The sequence below is a fragment of the Calidris pugnax genome, unplaced genomic scaffold, assembly GCF_001431845.1.
Source record: "Calidris pugnax isolate Ruff unplaced genomic scaffold, ASM143184v1 scaffold28, whole genome shotgun sequence".
Lineage (NCBI taxonomy): Eukaryota > Metazoa > Chordata > Aves > Charadriiformes > Scolopacidae > Calidris > Calidris pugnax.
Window position 1 is genome coordinate 6995755 of NW_015090842.1, and position 17738 is coordinate 7013492.

A 17738-nucleotide genomic window follows, 5' to 3' on the forward strand; every position below is an offset into this window, starting at 1 on the left:
AGACAAAAATGAGATTATGAAGAACTGGAATATACAAATAACTTCGCATTTTAAAAGGATTCTAGAAAAACCTGTTATTTGTTGCAATTCTGGCTTATTTGAATGTGAATTGAGATGACAATTTATGTTAGCCAGGTGCTTAATCTTAATAATTACCTCTAAGGTATTATAATCATGTGGGAAAGATTTGCCCATTTTGGTTTTTCTTGTGGTTTGTTTGGATTTTTTTGTTTTGTTTCATTTTGTTTTAAAAAAAGAAAGAATTTAAGCTGAACAAAGAAAAAGGTAAATAGTACTCCAGAAAACCTTTCTTGTAAGAGTGGAATACTTTGAACATTTAATAACCATAGTCAACATTTTTAGACTGTGAAACTAAAACTTAATGTCTACAAGTATTTAAAAAGCATTACAAGTTTTAAACCATTACCTGCACTATAGATAAATTTGTATTACCAGTCTATAAAATGAGAAGACATCTCCGCAACCACCCAGGAAGGCAGCGTGTTCTCCCTGTAAGGAGCCATCTGAGAAGGTGTTCTTCAGCAGAAGGAGTTTTGCTGAAATGCAGTGGCCTCTCCAGCCTGCTGCTGTACAGACAGCCCAAAGTCCATCAATGAATGACTCCCAGGAGACCAGTGGCATACTGCAACTGTGGACAAGTCTAGATAGTGCACTGGTAATTAACATCTGAGTAAATCAATCAGCCAGAGAGTTGTTCATTCATTATAGTCCATGGGTCTGTCACTTGTGCAAGTTTTTTCTTCCTGTCCGCTTGATAGCTTTGTCACCCAAACTCAGCTGGCTTTTTCAGAGCTCATTTGTACTTTTTGTAACTCCTCCAATCTGATCCAAACTGTCTCTGAATAATGATTAATGATTAATGTCCTATTAACCATGGTCTTATTCCCAAATATTTGATTACTTTGACAGAAGGATGGTATATTTCCATTCTATGATAATACTAGACAAATCTAACTTCTGAATTGAATCTAGAAGCTTCAAGATTGGCATGTCTTTCTAGCCACAAACAGCTGTACTTAATCTTAAATCCTATCCTTCACAGCCTTCAGGACTGGGACACACAATTATTTCAAGTAATGGGTATTCCTAAGGATGAGGATGTGAAAGAGATAATTTGCCACCACAGGACTGAGTGAATAATATTGAATACTTGATAGCTGAATTATTGTCTCTTGTAAGCTACGTAGAATAGTCTGTGTCTGAAAATATTTTCCATTATAGAAATTGCTCAAATAACAATTGAGAGGTCTGCACGCACACCCCCCATATATAAATGTATACACACCATATATGTATGGTTTCTTTCAAATTAAGCTTCTAGGAAAAAAGCAGTAAAGCCAGATAATGGATCCAGGTAATTTGCCTCATAAACAGGCAGATTAAATTATAAATATTTGTTATTCTTTATCATGACCCAAAATATTATTGAAAATAACACCTGAGCTATTACTCAAGATTTTTTTTCCTTTGTCCAGAAAAAGTCTATACCACTGTATTAACAATGCAAGAAATGCTGAAACTGCACATAAGTCTTTCTTCCATTACAGGCAGGAACAGTTTTTAGCTGTTATGGCCATCAGACAACAGGACAATCTAGAAAAGTTTGCTGCTTCTATTCTTATATTAGAATAATCTGCTGCTATGAGGCCTGAGGTGTGGCAGCTGCACACACAGGCACACAAGGTCAGATGGGAGAGGCAAGAAATCTTTCTTCCTTGGCTTCTGAAAGGGAGCCTCTAATAAAATACTGCTTCATCTCTGTCAGCTCACACTTACCCACACATAACAGTGAACATTTGCAGATACCACGTTCTTTATAACATGAAAAGAAATTCTAGCTGACACATAAACCAGGAATAGCTTTAAGGATATGATTTACATTTTGTAAGAGATGTAAAGGACTGTATTTGGGAGTGCAATTAGTCCCACAACAAAGACATCTTTCTTCAATAATGACTATCACTGTGTAATTTGGAACCTGCAGGCTAAAAATATATAGCTTGATCTCTAGAGTTATGTTCATAAGGGAATTTTATTCTGCTGGGCACAGGAAAGATCTAGAAGCACATATACCATAGACTGCACATTTTTCCTGATACATTCCTCTGATTTTTTTCTTCCTCTAATCTTCTTGGACTCCCTCCCTCTCCCTCCACAAGTCATGCTCTGATAATTCTTTCCTGCTTTCTTGTTAGCATCTCAGAGCCATGTTCTCTCCTGAACCTGCATCCAGGCAAGTCACACTGACACCAGCACGAGATTTATAAGGGGAAAATGTGCTCGCTTTACTGCTAATTACCATTAGTTGCCATTGTTCCCCGTGTTAAATAACTTGTATTATCATCCCTGCCTTACTACATGCTTGATCTCTTACCTCTATTACTCATCCTCTGTTAACTTCTATGGCCACCTCATTTCTGGGTTATGTCTTTGATGGACCAAAATGATTATTTTTCAGCCAATGATCCAATTTATGCATAAAATAAAATATCCCAAAAATCATTCACAATTGCCTTCATTTCTAATAGCTTAATCTGTCACTTCCGGATGGTGTTTTCTAATGGAGCATCTCATTTTCCCCTTTCTTCTCCCTTCTTTGCAGTCACACGAGTTGTAATCTAACAATGAATGAGATAGATTGATTAAATGGTTGAGTTACGCATGGAACAGTCCAAACTGGAAAAACATTTTATGGTGGTTAAATATTATACTGTTGTATATACTACCTGAAAAATGAGCATGACTAACACAGCAGTCAGAGCCCTTTGAAAATGCCTTTCTGGGCAGAATTGTGAAGGTTTACTGACATATATTTTGTCATGCCAGCTTTAATTAAGCCTGTCTAATTACTCCTCTTACAAGGGTTTCAGGTTGAGCATATAAATTCTAGAGGACATTATCTACTGTAGGCATATAAATGTCCTGTAGAATAGTAAGGAGGAAAGGTCTGTAGGGAAATTTAATACTTTTTCTTACACCATATGACACGATTGGGAAAACGGACAGAATTTTGGACACATAGAACCTTTGCTAAGTATCAACGAAGAATGATTTTACTGTATGTCCAAAATAATGTCCATTTTTTTCTTACTCATCTGTCTCAGCTGGTCAGATGAAAGTATTATAAACCTCTCCTGTCTTATACCCTTCTATCTTTGAAACTACTGCTACATCAAAGTGCATCCAATGAAGAAAAGCAGCTGATGAACAGAATTCTCTTTGGTTGGGTTTGTTTGCAGCAAACTAAAAGGGAAAGAAAGGAAATTAAACAGTTTCTACTCCCATGCCATCTTGCCCTGGGAAATCTTTAATTCTTTTCTGCAGGATGGAAGAGCTCTGGCAAGCAATCTCTCCCTCAAAATTGCCATAAATTGGTGATGAGGGCACACTGCTGTGAAACACTAGGCATTAGGTGCTGGATGCTTATGGACTCCCAGGGAAAGAAAGAAATGCAGTGTTTATTTTCTCACTTTGAAGGATCCTCTCCTTCATCCACAGGTTATCTTTTACACTGTTTGATCTATAGGTAGGCTCTGAGGACACCTGCAGTTCAGCTCTTACTCCACCTTGCCAAGAATGAAGGCCTTCCAGGTGGGTCTTTAAAAACAACAAAAAAAACCCCAACCAACCAACCAAAAAAACCCAAACCCCCAAAAACTGTCAGTGCTTGAGGAATTTTAACCTAGAGAGAAATGGTGGCTATAGACCACAGCAGCTGAAAAGTACCTGTCGTTACTGCAGGTTTGGACTTGGGTATATAATTGCCATGAAATATGGCATTACTTTCCATGGATCTGCTGAGGATTATGGAAAATTATCCTCTGTGGAACTCCACTTTTAAATGAACGTGGTATTGAGTTTGAGGTACGAATTATCAAGAAAAGCTTATTATGCTTTACCTGCTATTGTTCACAGTAATGCTGCCATCGTGCTTCCCTGGGCACCTCACCAAGTCTAGAATTTTGATTTGCATTTATTTGATGAGTTGAAGTGGTCAAACTAGGGTTAAAAGTATTGTATTTAATGTAACAAATATGGGGAGGAGGAACCATGGTCCAAAGTAAATTCCACTTTGCAAATTCACATGCTAATTTAAATTGGAAAAAAAAGGCCATAACTCTATTCTCAGGGGTTCAATTGGGAACAAGATTAGGCTGCAGGTAGAATTTAATTACCACATGGCTTTAAACAGTTATTGCTTGAGAGGCTGGTGGCAGAATCACAGTTAGGTTCCTACTTTATACTTAAAAAAAATACAGAAAACCTACACAAAAAAACCCCAAAACCTCCACCCAAAAACCAGAGCACAAAAAACTCCACCACTAAAACCCACACACAAAGAACTACAGTAATGTCTGAAAAGTGCACACATTTAGTAGCAAAAAGCTTTTGTTGTACATAGTTACTATAATTTAGTCTGTGTCATTACTGGAATGTACGCATTGTAGCTGTTTTGCTGTGGCCTTGGCTTTTCTAATTTAAATACCTTTCTTGGAACTTTAATTTGTTGGGGAAAAATAGAATATTTGCAAAATACACAGTATTCTGATCAAACTGATAACAAAGCCAAAGCTTTCCAAGTTCTAATAATATTCAGCATTTGTGTTCTTTTGTTTTAAGTGTAGAAACATTAAGAAATAATTCCGTAACATGAAGCTTGATGAAAGTGGCAATTAAAAAGGAATCGATCTGATACATCCTGTTCTTCACATTACCATGCTCTGTAAAATGTAAATCTCTATCTCCATCGCTAAAGCTTTCGTTTCCCATCTTGATTAGGCAAATATTGAAAACAATAATCATTTTTCACTGAAGTGAGCCTTTAATATGGAGAAGAAAGAGTGCACTATGGATATTACATTTTCCACAGAAGACTGGCTTTCACATTAGTGTTTGCTATTAGCGTATTTCATGTCACTCCATCATACTGTCTTTCACTCAAATCCTACATTTGTTGGAGCAGATGGAAAGTTAGTTTAAATTAATTGAAAGCATGCTGTGCACAGCTTGTGGTACCAAGAACACACAAAGAAGAAAGGAAGATACATCAATTTCCTTTCTAACATACCTATAACTGTGAGAAGAGATCTCTTAAGAAACCATCAAGATATTATGCTGCTTTTTTTTTTTTTTTCTTGCTTCTTTTTTTTTGAGAAAGCTATATTGCTTTGATTTTAACAAGAGGAGGAGGAGGTAGTGAAATTGGCTGGATACACACCATTTGAAAAATAAATTCTGCCTGAGATGGATCATAATGAAACGACACAGAAAAAATTCATACTCTTTGTTGTGGTTTTGTAGTCTTATCAACAGTCCTTAGAACTATTGACAAGTTTGAAAGCTAATTCCCTCTTTGCCTATTTTAGTTAATACTACTTCCTCTAATGGGATCCTCAGCTTTTATTCTGTCACCCCTGAAAATCCAGTTGTCTTCTCTGTTCTCCGAACCAACATCCAAATATGTTATTAATGCCTTCATCATTTGTTTACCTGAAACTGAGATGGGCACACTCATCTGCTTCTTTAGAGTGGTCAGTACATGACCATTTTTCAGTACCTTTACAGTTAAAACCAGCTTCAAAGCTATCACAGTATGAATTGTTTAATGAACAGTGGCTTTTTGACCACACAATAATGGAAAGTTTCATTAATTTTGTCCTTTTTCTTTTTTTTTCTTTCACAAGATATTCCATGTGTTTGTTTTATAGTGGTGTAAAATGAGGGTGAGAGGGAACACATATTGGGAGGGGAAACATTTCTAAAATGGATGGCATCTGTATGGTTTATGTGCTATATTCTATTAGAAAGGCTGCAGTGGGACAGATGGGAGGAAGGCTCTGTATCTACATCTATCTGGCCCAGGCCAAGGTGAGACTCCCTGGCATGAACAGGAGTTGTTATTTCTTGTAAAGCACCTGAAAGTGCAGAAATCAATGAGGAAACAGAGATTCTGGACTATAAGATGGGGAAAACGGGCAGGAAACAAGAAACCTGCAACACAAGTCTGTTGGTCTTGGTAAGGAGCAGCTGCAATGTCAAGCTTCAGAGGTGATGGAAAGAAGAAAGTGCCATGTCCCAGAGGGACTTAAAGTAGAACTCGCTGCAACAAGAAATGCACTGAAATTTGTTGGAATGGGAAAGACCTTAAGGGTCCTGCACAAAAAGAGCAGAAAGGTGATCTGTCATTTTAATCTGTCTTGCTGAGTTTTCTCTGTTTCAAACATTGCTCTGCTCTGGTTTGCATTCAGATAAAAGCTGGGGTTTGAGTATGAGATCCCTTTTTCCTAACCTTGGTGTCTCTTTCTTATACATTGCGTTGGTGTCTCAACACTGGCCACAGTTTCCTTTTCTTCTCCAAAAAGGTCAAGAGGGAAGAAAAGGGGGGGGAAAACATTTTTTACGTTTTCTCTTTAAGTCCTGAAGAGCTCTAAGCTTGAATTGGGACAAAATTAAAACAATACAGGTTGGTTTTAGAAAAGTCAAAAATTTGTCTGGAAAAGTTGAAAGAAACCACATACATGTCAGATTTTTGTCCAAATTAGTAAGGTTATTTTACATTTACCTTTGGGGGAGAGGTTATTTTAGATTGAGGCATTTCTTCCCTCCTCATTCTGACTGCAAATATTGAACCTGAGTTGTTGAGGGCCTTATTTCTGTTAGTCACTGAACACATCTGCCCATCTCTACTACCTGAAGACCAAATACAACTCTAGCAACTGCAAATTAAAAAGATAAAACAATGCAAACCTTTCCCAATCCTACCTCTCTGGCTTCATCTTCCTTCTTTTCAGAGAGCCTTCAGACATTGCAGCTGTGCCTACCTTCCTTTTTTTTGTGTGATTTGATGACATCACTTATCCTCCACAAATGTTCACTTCCTGTATTAGATACCCCTGGAATTCAATCATACTCTCATAAGACTTTACAAAATTTTTGCCTCATTTACTTTATTTCTTCCACAACTAATTCTGTATCTCCTTTTTCTTCCTGAGACTTTTATTTAAATTCTTTCCTTATTATTTTTATCCACTTTCTGTTTTGTCCTTTAAACCATGGTGCCTGCAGAATTTTCTTTTCACTTTTTTCTACATTGTACAGATTCTTTATGACCACCTGAGCCAGAAATTTTTCCCTCTGTTCTTAAGAGGCCTTATCCCAACCTGTATCAAAATTCTTTCCTTGTCCTTTTTAATTCACAGCAAAATTATGCTTCCTCCTGCGTGCCAACTCCTTGATTCATAAGCAAGTTGCATCAACGTAATGCAAGGGAAAATTTGGCTCTGAGATTATAACTTCTCCTGAGCATATGACAGGTGTCTTAGTTCATATTAACAAAGCTCAGAGGATTGTACAGGTAATCATTGTTTGATTAATAATTTACAATACCAACAGGACAGAAATGAAAATTGGAGAATGACAATCTCAAAGCAGCTGTATGCCTGTCAAATATGTAAATTTTTTACCCTTCTTCCTCTGTTGGGGCACTGCTTAACCCCATGCTGAGTTGCCTTTCTAGAACATAACCCCTACAACATACATGAATAATTAGATAGTCATAAAGAAACAAGGAATGAGTGAGAATTAACTTCCCACCTCCTAGTGTCACTTGAATATTAATTTGCATAAAAACTAATTAGCTGACATACCAAAAGCACAGAACCCCAAATGAAATCGGGGAAAAAAAAACCAAACACACAAACAAAAAAACCAACCAAACAACCAAATGACAAAAAACTCCAAATTTTAAAACAGAATTTTCCACCTCTAAATCTATATACAAGTAATCCTAGTGCTTCTGGAAAAAGCTACTAGATAATTTTTTTCTAAAGAGTAAATGAAACCATGATGCTGCTGGGATGAAATCCTTCAGCCCTTTCACTGACATCTGCAAGAAAAGTAAATGTCATTATATGAAACTTCTTTCTGAAGATAAAATTATAATCTAGTTTTAAGATTACAGGGGTTTAGATAGCTGCAGGCATGTGGAGCCATTTCACTGAGTTTGCCACTTAATATCAGCCAGAGCTTAATAGCAGCCAAGTCATTAGTTAGTGCTAGTTATTAAGAAGAGTAAGGGAAGTCAGCAGCTGTATCACAGAGCTAATGACGTAATTAGCACCTGAGTTTGGAGGCAATTCTATCCCAATAAGGGCAAGAAAATTAGGCAATAGCGAAGTTCCCTGCATAGAAGGATTTATTCCTAAGGCTATGAACCAGCACTGGGCACACATGCCAAATCTGCTCAAAGTTAAAAGAGGATGAATAGAACTAAAACATTAATTGGGAGAATAAGAGTTTTATGGCTGAGTCTTTAATAGTTACTGGAAGGTAAACCAAGATTAACAATCTGAGATAGACTCTAGTTAAGGGGTGATGGATGATTCTGATAATTCTCAAACCTCAACCAGGGTAGCCAGAGGTTACCTGAAGTTTAAGGAACTGCTTCCCAGTACAGGAGACACTTCAAGGAAACAAAGAGAACACAGGCCCTTTTCAAGCTCAGGGATATGAAAAAAAGGTCAAATTTTCAATTTTTTTCAGTGAACTCTTCCATTTCTGCCTCATAAATTTATAAAAAAACACTCTAAAGTAGGCCAATCAACAGTATAAAAATATTATGGTGATGTTGAGTATTAACTGGGAATAATTTTTTTAAAATTTTTTTAAGCAGGGGGAGAGTGAAGAACATTTTCAAACTAAGGTTTTGAATATAAATTCATCTTGTCAGATCTTTTATAAGAAAACACCTGTAATATCACTCCTGTATTGACTCAAATAACTTATGTCAACCATCTACAAAAAAGGAAATTCAGTCTTTCCTTAAGCAGTTCAAAAAGGCAGGGAATCTAGAGCTTCCCTATGCACAATGTGTTACAGTTAAAAATTTTTATTTTGCTCCTAATTTCTCTGTGTTTAACTAGCAGTTAGTTCCTGTCATCTGTTTTCTTAGCAAAAGCATGATTTTGTACCTGCTGTGCTTTTACCCCACTAAATTATTTCTTCACATTCCAGAATTCCAGAGAGAATCCAGCTCCATCCAATGCAGAATTTCCCACTTTCAATTTTGAACCTTGCAGCTATGAAAAGGTTACTTTATTGTGGTCAAGTGCAGCCAAGGCTCCAAATTCAACAAAATAGAGAGTACGTGACCACAACAAAATAGAGGATGGGGAAGAGAGAGCCTCGTAGAGAACAAGCTTGGTATTACCAGTTTAGATGTTCGCCATTGATTTTATTTTTCTCCAGAGCTATTAGGAGAACATATAATGTCTTTAGCTGCCTTTTGGTGAAATAGTAACAGCTGGAAACACAGGGAGTGAACCACCATTTTGCAGCCAGTTGGCATTTGACAGTTCACCAGTGGTCCATTGAGTGAAATTTTGGAACTTCTACTCTGCACAATTGCAGTTATATATTAGCTCTATAATCATACGAGGTCTTTTCAGCAGAGAAGAGGTTATTCTGATGCAATTCCTCATCACAACTGTAGTAAGGTGAATGAAGAAAATTTAGAAATGCTGCTGCCTTATCCAAAGAGATCAGAGATTTCAAGTCCTGTCAAATTTTGCAGTTGCCAGGGTAACAGGTTTGCATTTCTAATTGCCCCTGAGAGCCTGGGAGATTGTAAAACATGCAACCATCTTCCACCACCTTCCTAAACCATCTAGTTCTGGATACAGGCAACTGGTTTGACTGTGAAATCAGTGGGACTTCCTGCCAAATACAGTAAGAATTTTCATGTCAAGTGTCCCTGAGTAAAGTTAAGAACAAATGTTCAATTAAATTGTGCATTAAGGCCTTCTCTTTTGGTATCAGCCCTGCACAAATTAGTTTCCTTTCTGTTTATTAAAAAAAAAGCCAGAAGTTTTAGCATGCACCCCCGTGCATGTGGGGCTCAAACATTATGAGCTTTGTCTGCATATTATGTTAATTGAATCTATCTCATCTTTATGAAATATACCACACACATCCAAATATAGGTACAATTAGCATTTTTAAATTTGCTTTTTTAAAAAAAGAGAGCAACATAAAGGAAGAAAGACTGCTCTGAAACTGCCACTGAAACAAAGGTGAGACTACTAAAATGGGAAGATATCATGAAAATATATTTACCTACATCTTTGAAGGCATTTTCCTTCCTGTTTTTCCTCAAGAAAATTACAGCAACTTGCTATCAATGAGGTTGTTACATCTGAACAAGCTTGACAAAATCGTGAGTGGAGATAAGCTTCTCCCTTTTCACAGATAAAGTTCTTCTCTCTATATCTTTTTTTTTCTTTAATTATTTTTTCCTCAAAAAGAAGTTCTAGAGACCTGAACTCTGGAAAGGGAACGTGTTGCCTCAGAGGTTTAACGCCACCCAGATCAGCCTGTACCTAAGCATGAAACATATTTGGCTGAACAGTCAATCCACAGCTGTCATTCACCAGAGCCCCAGGTGACCACATCATCATTGACAGTGAAACAGCACAATGACAACTTACCATGAAAACAGGTACATTACAGACTACTCCTACGTGTCATTGAATTTCTGCCAACATAGCACATTCTTGAGGACTTTAACAGATACTCTCCATAGACATTTTCTCTCTTTGAGCCTCTTATATTTATCTTCCTGTAAACAGGTAGCTGAGTGTTACTAAGATCATCATAAGCAAAGGGTCATATTCTGAAAAAAAAAAATTACCTTAAATTCATCTTTTCCCCATTTTATGCTTTGTTTCCATTAGCTTTAAAAAGTACAAATATTAAAAAGGGAATGGCTATCAGAGCAATGGGCATTTCAGCTTGTTGGTATAAATTAAATGTCATCTTCAAGCTGACAAGTAGTGGGTACCAAACATGAAATCCTATGAACCATCGTTAGCCATTTGGGGAGGGAAAATGACAACAGGTGATTGAACATTAAGTCAAAATAGCTTGAAACTGGGACGCCAGATGCCTATAACAGCTCACTCATAAATGACCTGCAAATCAAAACTTACCAGCAAAGAGTAGTAGCTAATAGTTTGAGTATTTAAAGTATCTATCCAGACTAAAGACTATCTCTGGATCTGCCACCTGTAACTAACTTTTGTATTCAACATTATTTTGGTTACAGTATTAAATAGTTCCTTTTTTCTATTAAAAAAAATTCAAACAATCCATGCACATAGGGAGGAGGAGGGAAAGTAAAAGTGTTTAATACATTATTCATTAGAAATTATTCTAACAGCTTTATATTCGGTCTAGTAGTATCTTTGCTTCAGGCAGAGATAACCTTCACCAAGTCTTTCCAAATTAGATGTGATATAATACTTTCCCTGATATTGTCGATAGAGTCCTGTACAGTAACGTGCAAATGAAAATGGTGCAGTGCTACACAAGGTGCTATATAAAAATCCAACATAAGGAAACAAGGCTGGAGCACTTATCTTGTAGGAACAGAGACTAATGTTTGGGGGAATTAGCTCAGGCCATTGCTGTCTGGGTGCTCTGCTCCTGAGTTACATCAGTAACAATAATTCATTTTTTAATGGCTAGAGACCTACACTGTAATTCCGCACTAAAGTCTATCCTAAAATTTATTAAGGAAGTTTCAGTGTGTTGGAGCTATATATCTAGATGAGATCTAATCTTCATTAACTCTCAGGAGGTACAGCTGTAGGAGAGCATCGATGCCAAACCCTCAAAGCACTGGTTAGACTCACTTCACGTGTTCACTTACCTTGCCCAGGGTCCCAATCCTGCCACATATGTTGGTCTGACTTCAGACAATTGAGGAGAGACCTTAGATGCTCAGTGGACATACTCAGGCCTTGCAGGGACAAGCTCTATTGCACTCCTATGAGAAGACAGCACATGGTTACAAATGAACATTTAAAAAACACCAAAATAAAATTTCTCTTCACTGAGGTGCTCAGAAAAGCCTCATAAACCCTAACTACTTCTAGGTAAGATTGTACAAGCTTATTAAAAAGAGGTGGAACATATTTGGAGTAGCAGAAGACATTAAAGAATCACAGTAGGGACTGGAAGGGACCTCTGGAGATCATCTAGTCCAACTCCATGCCAAAGCAGGTTCAACCAGAGTAGGTTGCACAGGACCATGTCCAGGTGGATTTTTAATGTCTCCAGAGAAGGAGACTCCACCACCTCTCTGGGCAGCTTGTTTCAGTGCTTTATCACTCTCAAAGTAAAGAAGTTCCTCGTCATGTTCAGACAGAATTTCCTGTGTTCCAGTTTGTGCCTATTGCCCCTTGTCCTGTCCCTGGGCACCACTGAAAAGAGTCTGGCCCCATCCTCTTGACACCTGCCCTTTAGATATTGATGAGCATTGATAAGATCCCTTCTCAGTCTTCTCCAGGCTAAAAAGACCCAGGTCTCTCAGCCTTTCCTCATAGAGAGATGCTCCAGTCCAAATAACTGCAAGGATGAAGGGTAGTGAACAAGACTCATCATTAAGCAATAACCATCTAATCTTTTATTTTTGCTACTAGTCTTTCACTACCCAACTGCTCTACAGCTGAGGCAAGCAAGTGGAGTCAAGAAAATTCCCTGAGCTGAAACAAAGCAATGTGGCATATGGTCTGTTGCCACCAGTGATAACACTGCATATTATGGGCTACCAGGATGCACAGCACAGTGTGCTACCAGCCTCTTTGGTTCATTTTGTCTGTCTCAGACTACAAGGCCTCACGTCCCCTTCCCAGGCAGTCCTGTACAGGGGTTTGGCCTCAGCAGCAGGTCTGTGAAAGACTGAAAGTCAGGGGTGTCTGTCACTACAGTCTCTAACAAAACCAACGTGCAGCTTGCAAACAGCTGAACCCACCTAATTTTATGTACAGTCTCTTATTCGAGGCATGCTAATGACAAAACAGTCTTTCCAATTTTAATAATGCCATTTTGACATTCTTACCTGACTCAGATAGACGAAGCCTGAGGATAACTTTATCACAAAGTAGCAGATGGCAGCTAATGATGGGGATCAGACTCTGGGTTCAGGGTGAATAAAATGTGGTATTTCCTAGCAGTGATTAATGAGGTAAAATGCATCTAATTTGGAGATGCTGCAAACAGAGTGGCTAAAATTCTAGCCTGACAGAGGGTAAGAAGCACTGCAAGCAGTCTCATCTCCACCTCCAGAATTCTTTAAGGCCTTGAAAAAGGACCAACTATTGTATCTGGAGGGACCAAGAGGAATATTTACTTATTTCAACATTTAGCCCCATAACTTGCTATGCAGGCTACTATCCCCTGCAGTTACACAGTTTACACATGCTGATGCGTGCGTTAGTCTGTTTTGATTTATTGAAGGATGTGTAATTGCAGGCAGAAATGGTATTTTCAGCATTTACGTGCCTGCACTTAAACACTTAAGCCACAGAATCTGACAACTTGGTCAACATGTTAGCACTGTTTTCCAGTGAAAGTGGATAATCAACGGAGAGCTGTTGCTAGAAGCTTTCCTGTGCCTCTGTTCCCTTTCCGAAAAGTATCTGAGAGGCATCCAGCCCAGCTGAACTTCAGACGACTAAAACCCTAGAATTGAATCTAAGCTAATTATCTAGCCTTCCTTTGCAGTCAGTGTGAATCACTGCATCTAATTTATTTTAGGATAGGACAAACTGCCCTTTGGAGTGGCCAGTTTCTTACTGTTGACTATATTAGACTAGCTGCCCAGCTTATTGATGGCTACAGCAAAATTATTTCCAGAAGAAATACATGCTACCACTGCAAAATGTTAAATCATTGCTCGTTGCTCTCTGCATCCATTACCACCTGCTGCAACACGGGGAAATCTCATTAGCGTTGTCTATATACTTTGTGGAGAGACTTCAAGGTACCATCCAACCTCTTCTGCTAATCTTGGCAACCAAACACTAGACCCTTAATGACCTAATCAGAATATTATCTCCCTACCTGGGAATCACAAACGAACCAGATGACAATTCAGTTGCTGCCCTGCCACTCAGCCAGTGGGAAGATAGAAGGGCAGGAAAAACCTAAGCATTATCACAGCCAAACTAGACACAATTACATACCCGGTATCAAAATAATCACAGCTAAGCTACAATTCAAGGGACGAAACAAACCAACATCAATGCTGTAAATCTAAATTGAAAAACGTCTGAAATATTTGTAAGCTCTCGAATTCCTCGAGTATCTTGAAAGCCCTCATGTCAGTTACCTCAACTAATCTCATCTGTCCAATAATACGCTTGTCATCATACCTCCTCACTGTTCTGTCTCCTTTGTTAAAAGAAAAAATCACTAGATTTTACTGCCCTTTTGTCAATGAGTAGCCCAATGTCTTGTGTTTGGGCAAGATTACCCTGATTCTTTGAATCCTCTTGCAGAAGCAGTATTTTCTGTATGTTTATTCCAATTTCTTTACAGGATACTTGTTATGCATGACTGATTAATAGGCCCCAAGCTATACTCAACCTGCTACCCACAGTAAATTGTTCTTTCTGTTGTCTGTGTCATTTTCTTTAAAATATCAAGCTGTTTTATAATTAAAGAGTCCCTTGAAGGTCTTGTTTCAATAAACAATCATTTCTTCCACTATGTGAAGTTCTTGTGCTAATAAACAATTTAACAGCATATATTATTTTTCTCGTCTCCAGAACAAACCTTTTATGGAAGACCCACTAAGGGAAAACCAGAAGTGGGATGCTGACTATATGTACAGATTCAAAACTTCAGCATGTGTTGTGTAGCTCAGCATTAGATCTGTTCTTAATCTGCATATTGTGTGAGTTATAGAAGATTAATTGCTCACAGTAGTGTTTAGACGCTTTCATATGTCACCCAGAAGATGGCTGAAGAGTTACTTATCTCCAGCAGCTTTATCCTTAATTACCTTTCTCTCTGATAATTCCAAATTTGGGATTCAATGCACAGTGAAAATCTCCTGTATTAATTAGAGATTGTAACTTTGTTATACAATGTGTTTTCTATGATAAACGGCTTTTCCTTGAAAATGAATGGTTTTTGGAAATGGCAATAATTTTGATAGATTTACAATGCTGCCAGAAACTTTTGCCAGACTTTTAACACTGCAGAATATAGTACAGTGACACTGGGGCTTATGCATGAGTATATGTGTACTTTTTTGGTCACAGATAGCATTGATTATAATTTTATTTATATGGGGAAAAATGGGTAATTAAGGTGGGTTTTTTAATTTTAATGCAATTTAATAAGTGTTTGCTTAAAGTGGTAAAAGATTTGTGCAAAATTAGGAAATCTGAAATCCAATAAAATTTCAGGTCCTGCAACAGTGTTAATGAAACAGTTTTTTAATCACTGTTTTAATGAACTACACGTTGGCAGCAAGTTGAAATTTTTAAATATTTGATCATAAGAGTTCTTTGATTTGGGTGTGTTTAAATACCAGGATGTCTTATTTTTCTTTTCAGATGCTACTTTCAGTACAATTTTAGAGAGATTCTTTAGCTGATAGAGGATGTCATGCTTCTGAAACACTGGAGGTATAGCAATTTACGTTAGATAAGAATCTGCCCCAAAGACATCAGTTTTTCACATTTAAGAGCTTTCTCTGAGAAAAATGTATTAGGTATTACAATCCTCACATCAGTATTTTTTCAAATTACTTTGGGTACTTGTCTTCACCTATAAATGCCACACATTTCCTATTTTCTACTAGTAACTATACTCCTTGTTGATGTAAGTCTCTGTTATAAAATTCTGCACTAGCTATATTTTCACTTTCTTCTATTACATTAAGTAACTTGCAAACCTGTGGCCTACTTCAATATAAATACACATGTGACAAATTGTTGAGTCCCATATGTATGCTCTCCAGATGCATCAAAGAGATAACATAGAACTAGGTTTATGTTACTCAGTGTTAAAAAAAAAATCCTTCAAAGACCACACATGAACGCTCCAGCACCTGCAAAATTACTTTGTTCATTTCATCCTCCTCTGCCTTCAGAACTCTGATTTTTACAGTGACATGTTGGCTTTTTATTTGTCCAGCATCCTTTAGTTTGGTATAGTTAGACAGAGGGGTGTCTTTTTTTAAAACTGTTGATTCCACTTTAGATGCTTCCTGTGGAGCATCCTCATCCCTCATATCGAAATTCACTACTTCAGAGAATCCTGCCACCCCTGGTTCAAGTTCCTAATAAAGTAAAAATGTTCTCACAAATAGCCTGAAGGCTTTCTGCAATGTCTTTGAGATGAGAATTAAGAGGGTGATGAGAATTAACTTGCCCAAAGGCCCACGATAATGTTGCCTAGTGACACAGGTACTGTGCAGAGCACAACCGTGTAAAAGGGCAGACCATGTCTTGACGCTGGCAAATCCTCCCCCTGCTCCAGATTTCGGTTACTTTATTTTATTCTCCCCTCATTCCAAACTCATTACACAGATATGCTGATAAATTTGCACCTAATTTCCTTAAAAGCTTATCCACTCAGTTCTCTGGCCTTTTTTATTATAGCTTTTTTTTGTTGATAATAGAGCAGCCTTTTCATAAATTCTCTAGTCTATAACCAGCATCTGAAAGCATATGCAATACTATAATATACTCATTCCTGATCATCTGGTGTATATTTAAGCAGCTGTTGAACACATCCAATGGGATAATGGAGTTTTGTTTTTTCCCCTCCCAGGAGTTACATAATGATATTCCTCCCTTCCATCCCTTCAATGATACCCAGTTTTCACAGTATTTCTGTGTAACATGCAACTTTTTACTTTTTTTTTTTTTTTTTATATTTAAGCAGCTGTTGAACACATCCAATGGGATAATGGAGTTTTGTTTTTTCCCCTCCCAGGAGTTACATAATGATATTCCTCCCTTCCATCCCTTCAATGATACCCAGTTTTCACAGTATTTCTGTGTAACATGCAACTTTTTACTTTGTTTTTTTTTTTTTTTTAATGAAGCAGATCACATTAGAATTTTTATCCATTTTATGTCTCCAGCCAGGAGACACTATAGCCCTTCCCCCAAAGGTACGAGTTGCTCCAGCTACATGAAAATCTTTGGCACTACCCCATTATTTAATAACCAGATCTCATTCCTTCGGGCATTTTTGTCTTTACAGCCATAATCTCATATCTGTGCCCGTAGTGTGACATTCTGTCATCAATCCTTTATCTTCTCCTTTTTGATTTGCAGGTTGGTTCCCTGCCTTGTCTTGTACTGACACTGGTTGAATAAGGTAGGTTCTTCAGTTTAGTAATAAAGGATGCGTGACAGCAGCATGCAGAAATGGAAGTGGTTCAGGAAAGCTGAGTGGAAAACAATTGCTCTTTCCAGGACCCCAAGAAGCAGAGAGACCCCAAGCAAACACCACTGCTCAGGCCACAAATGTCCCCCTGCCCTGGACAGTGGAACCCCAGCACTGGGGAAGGGTCACTCACTGCATGGCTGTGCAGGCAGCACACAGCTTGGACAAGACATCCTTGTCCTTTGGTTCAGCCCAGCAGCACCTCCAACCTCTCCCTTTTGTCTGGCCAGGTGATACATGTCCACTTTTCCATTTTTAACCTGCTCTACCTAGAAAGGAACAGTCCTTCTCGCAAACTCTAGCACAAATCCCCAGTGGGAGGCTGCTGTTTGAGGCTTCACTTCTGTGATTTGTGACCTGCATTCAACTCTGCCTGGTGCCCTACTCAACCCAACTGATCACTTATTCCTGAACACACAGAGTTTTGGAAGACAACTTTCCTTCCTGTGCTCATCTCAGATTAGCCA